This window comes from Amphimedon queenslandica, unplaced genomic scaffold (genome assembly GCF_000090795.2).
Source record: "Amphimedon queenslandica unplaced genomic scaffold, v1.1 AMPQUscaffold_13464, whole genome shotgun sequence".
NCBI lineage: Eukaryota > Metazoa > Porifera > Demospongiae > Haplosclerida > Niphatidae > Amphimedon > Amphimedon queenslandica.
Genome location: NW_003546300.1, coordinates 3,175 through 7,984, shown reverse-complemented (window position 1 = coordinate 7,984; position 4,810 = coordinate 3,175). Strand labels below are relative to the sequence as shown.

The 4,810-nt window shown below is 33.6% G+C and overlaps 2 long non-coding RNA genes across 6 annotated transcripts in view; both read right to left on the bottom strand.

Annotated features, from left to right (window-relative positions):
* LOC109581068 (uncharacterized) overlaps positions 1–1,787 on the bottom strand; it is a 5,767-nt gene extending 3,980 nt beyond the window's left edge. For both annotated transcript variants that reach the window (XR_002184482.1, XR_002184483.1), the window contains exons 1-2: positions 1,456–1,787; positions 1,316–1,411 (exon numbers count right to left, since the gene is read on the bottom strand). This is a non-coding gene — a long non-coding RNA (uncharacterized LOC109581068). The remainder of the gene's footprint in view (positions 1–1,315; positions 1,412–1,455) is intronic.
* A 36-nt stretch (positions 1,788–1,823) lies between these two features.
* LOC109581067 (uncharacterized) overlaps positions 1,824–4,810 on the bottom strand; it is a 5,889-nt gene continuing 2,902 nt past the window's right edge. The window contains exons 2-9 of one of the 4 annotated variants that reach the window (XR_002184479.1): positions 4,130–4,167; positions 4,002–4,076; positions 3,332–3,405; positions 3,155–3,265; positions 3,003–3,113; positions 2,929–2,961; positions 2,753–2,875; positions 1,824–2,328 (exon numbers count right to left, since the gene is read on the bottom strand). This is a non-coding gene — a long non-coding RNA (uncharacterized LOC109581067). Of the gene's footprint in view, positions 2,329–2,752; positions 2,876–2,928; positions 2,962–3,002; positions 3,114–3,143; positions 3,266–3,331; positions 3,406–4,001; positions 4,077–4,129; positions 4,341–4,810 lie in introns of those variants that run through there. The other 3 variants (XR_002184481.1, XR_002184478.1, XR_002184480.1) reach the window with 3 other exon arrangements.

The following is a 4,810-nucleotide window of genomic DNA, read 5'->3' as shown; positions in this document are numbered from 1 at the left end:
TCTGCTATGGTAAAAGTACCGTGGTTGGTGAAGCAAAAGGTGATAAGGAATGTGCCTGCTTTGCAGTAGCATACGCAGTATCTATTCTTTAGGTAAATGATCCTGCTAACAATATATTCGATCAGTCACACATGAGACAACACATGATTGAATGTCTCAAAAACATATTTTACATGCCATTCCCATCTATGACATGAAAATCATGATGCAATGTATCAGATTATGTTACCCAACTACATTGATTATTACAAACAAGTTAACAAATGTATGTTATTTAATGTTCAATGTTATTGTATTGGTCTAGGTAGCTAATTATACTTGCAAAATGCATGGTGGAATGCTAAAGGTGACCAGATAAATGTTGCGTAGCTATCCCATATTGCAGGAAATTTTGGAGGGAGTTGAATTCGGCAAATTACTATATTTTGGTAATTGGCAAATTTGTGGTCACATACCATTGAGCATGCATATAATGGCTTGAAATGGTGGATTTTATTTTGGAGTTTTGCTATCAAAATGCCAAGTTCACCAACTTCAATTCCCTCCAAAATTTTCCACTACAGTATATGAGGGAAACTAAGTGCTGTTACATTTTGAAAAAAAGTGCAGAGGGCACAAATTCTTCCCCATAGTATTATAGAGACAAAGTAGTGCAGCAAGCATTAATTCTTCCCTTAAGTATTGTAGGAACAAAATAGTGCAGCAGGCACTAATTCTTCCCTATAGTGTTGTAGGGACAAAATAGTGCTTGGTACTAATTTCTGCCTACATAGATAGGTCAAATTGTATATGTGTATAATAGTGCCTAGTGACACCATTATGTAGGAAGGAAATAGTGCAATTGAACACTATTTCCTCCCTCTATAATCATGGTTTTTAAATTTAATGACATACTCTACCAATCGTAAAAAACAGACATACCCCAACACAAAAGCTTCAAAAACATTTGCAAAACAGCTGATGGCAATTAGATATACAAGTATAAAACAACCAAATACTTAGCTGTAGCAACAAGTGAAGTGGTGCTACAAGTTACAAAAAGTCTATTCATTCAGGAGTCATGCAATAAGTAAAATAGCTGTTCGGCTTGCTATTAATAGTACTACTTCATCTCGTAACAAGACATTTTCCTTCAATTCCACTTAAGATGATTGACAATGAGCCACAACTCTCGTTATTGCCCTCACCGACGCCATAGGCGTATAGGAAAGGGTACTGCTCTCCTTAATTACATGTACTTCCCCTGCAACTCTTCTATAGATCATTCCCATCCACTAGCTATGCTTAACTAACACAGAGTTACATGAAATCATACCTTTTCCCAACTTTTCTTTCCCAAATGATGAAATCTTTCTTTTCTTAGGGTCCTCCTGTCAACTTTTCTTGTCTTAGCTCGTGTCTTTGGCATCTTCTATAGATACATCATACATCTTTGTTAGAAACATTCAATTCTACCTCAATTATTAAACAAGGTCCAACAAAAGTAACGTGGATAAAACTGCGATACACAGTTAAAGTGAACAGTCAACAGTCTTATAGCCGCACCTACTCAAATTAATTGCATTATAGATAACAAACAGGAAGTGATATTGATGTGCCATATGCTCTTGACGCCGAATATGACTCATAGAGCATATGATGAATAATCTACACATGTGAATAAGCATGGCAATTAGCAATGAAGACTGATAGTGAGGAGTTGCACTTCATTTAGAGCCAAGTTCTCAGTTGGATGAGCTCCAGGTGAATACTTCTACCACCAAGTAGGTCAAATCACACATTTATTTTGTGATGAAGTGAAAAGGGGATAAAACAAAAGCTCTAGAGACTATTGTGTATTACATCAAACATAAGATATTATTTTATATGCCTATAATAATAATTTTAGTCATAATTTAGGTTCAACAGATGCTTTTTGCCATCTATATATACAAAGTTTTATCAACACCTTCACTCTTTCAGAACAAAATTCATCGTGTGCAAAGTTAGCGTATTCCCTTCCTGTTTCTCACTTAATCATGTGAGACTAAATTATCATAAACTTTAATTCATAACAAAGTAATCATTTTCATGGAGACTGTAATAATATTCATTAATGCAATATTATATTTATAGCAAAACATTAATGCTGTCACTTGCTCGCAAAAGCTACAATAAATAGAATTATCAATAAAAACAAAACTGCATTTAGTAATGGAAAAATAGCAGTGTTATCTGGTAGAATCAATAATGGCAAGTTTCCTACTCGCTTATTTGTTGAAATCCATGCTTCACTTAAGCTGCCATACACCAGGAAAACGAGAACATCAACTTCCATTGCAACCGAGTCTGGAATGAGAGTAAAATTACCTAATTACTAGAACAAGTAAGTTTCTAAAGAATAAAAAGATATGCACAAATATTTAAAAAGTATTTGAAGTTCAATGCATAATTGATAAACAGTGCATGGTAAAAATTTAAAAGCAGCACAAGTGGTACAACTTTTTAATTCCATTTAAGTTTCGGTATTTATAATTTAAAGACAGACATTACTGTATAGCCGGTAATTCTCATGGGTTGCAAAGTTCATGGATTTCACGTATTCCTTATTGATTCACGAAAATTAATTTAATATGGTACCTGCATGGTACACGTGGTAGAATTCACGAAATTAAAATCCGCGAATTGGATTGTTAGTAGATTTTGCGAAATACAGGACCCAAAAATTACCAGCCATACGGTATTATATGTACATGTATTAGAAAAGGCTTACTGATACTGCATTGTGTCCATTCAACAGGTACAATGGATAACAAACAGTAGTCCCCCAACTCAACAGTCAACAATCAAATGATTAACACATGTTAGGCTGAGGTTGTCCTTGCCTGTAGCCAATCTATGATAAAACAGTCAAAAAATTATAGCTACATGTACATGACATCAATTAACTTTAACACAAGCATCCGTGACAACAAGACGCACCTAAAAGTGTTCAAATTAAGTTGTCAGTACTTGTACTTTACCGAAAATATCAATAAATGACTTTAAAAGACACAAATCCTGATATACAAGGGAGTGGTGACCCTGTCCCGTCCAACAAAGATCAGGAACTGGTTCGTCACTACAAGACGCACCTAAAAGTGTTCAAATTAAGTTGGTAATACTTGTACTTTACGGTATATATCCATTAATCCCATTAAAATACACAAATCCTGATATACAAGGGAGTGGTGACCCTGTCCCGTCCAACATAGATCAGAAACTGGTCCGTCACTACAAGACGCACCTAAAAGTGTTCAAATTAAGTTGGTAGTACTAGTACTTTATTGTAAATATCAATAAATGACTTTACCGTTTTAGGTTATAGACATTGATCCATTCAGTTACTCCTGGCTCACAAGGATGAATTACAATAGCATCATATATCTACATGTACACACAGTATGTTATACAGTTGTATCAATTAAAGATGAAAAATTACTTAATGAGTACATGTACATTGTACATCATGTAAATGCAAATTTCTGGAATTCAAGAAACAAAAGTAGTAAAATTACATACCGTACATTGGAAATGAAGAACTACACATCCTGTATGCACATGTACATGTACATAGGTATCAAGCAGGCTTAAATAATTATTTGAGTGTGGTCAAATGCTTAAATAGTACTACAATAGAGTACTCGTACTCATACTCAATACAATTTGCAAAAATGAGGGACTTGTACTTGTACTCATTTTAAAATTTTAACAGATACATGTAATGTACTTAAATACTTCTTAGAGTACATGTACTTTGCCCCAAGCCAGGTAGCAAGTAGAAATTTAGGCAAATAAAATTTTACCTATAAACCAAAACCTTAACTTAAGACGTTGGCATGGTAAAACATTTGTAAAAAAATATTAATTTCCGAACCTTCATTTTTAAAAAGCAACTTGCCCAAATTATCTATTCCAATCTACATGCATCTACTATGTACGACATACATGTTACATGTAGCTACACAATATATCATCATTACCTGCCACGAGTCTCTGTGAACAACAAGAGCTAGTAAGAAGTCTGCAATTAAGTCAATGAGAATGGACAGGAAGACCTAAATAGATCAGTCAACTCCTTTATCTCAATAATAGTGTGAATCAATCATACCTTTAATGTACCATCAACTGTAACGGCAATCTCTGCATCTGTAATGTGAGTAAGAAAGAGGAGACAAAAGTGTTAAAAGTGTAAAAACAAACCCAATTTATGGCCTATTAATATTAAATTTGTGTCATGTCTTCAGAAGAATTACTGTACGTGTTATCATTTTGAAAAATGTGATGTAGTATTAACACAACATACAAAACTACATATTACATGTACATTTATGTCTTGGTGTAGCCATTGACAAAAGGTCTCAGAAAAGCTCATTAACATAATTGTAGACTGATCAAAATTACATGAATGCATTAGAAAATAGACAAAAAATATTAAAAGTACTAATTATTAAATTGGGTACCTCTAACCACAGAATAGAGGCCCAACATGTACATGTATGTCTGTCTGTCAGCAGTTAATCAACAGAACAGGTGACTGTATAAAACGTGCATTGTTTCACAAGTATACACTACAAACAATGTTGGCTACACAATTAATCACATTAAAAATTTCATAGATGTACATGTGTATAGCAAATAAATTATATTAATTGCAAATAACAATTTCACTTTTTTGTTATAAAACAATAATAATAGATTGCACACACTCTTAGGAACACCTCAGACATTGAGTTGAGGTTGTACAAATTAACATTACAGTCATTTAGTTTATCATTACTAGCTTTCAAAT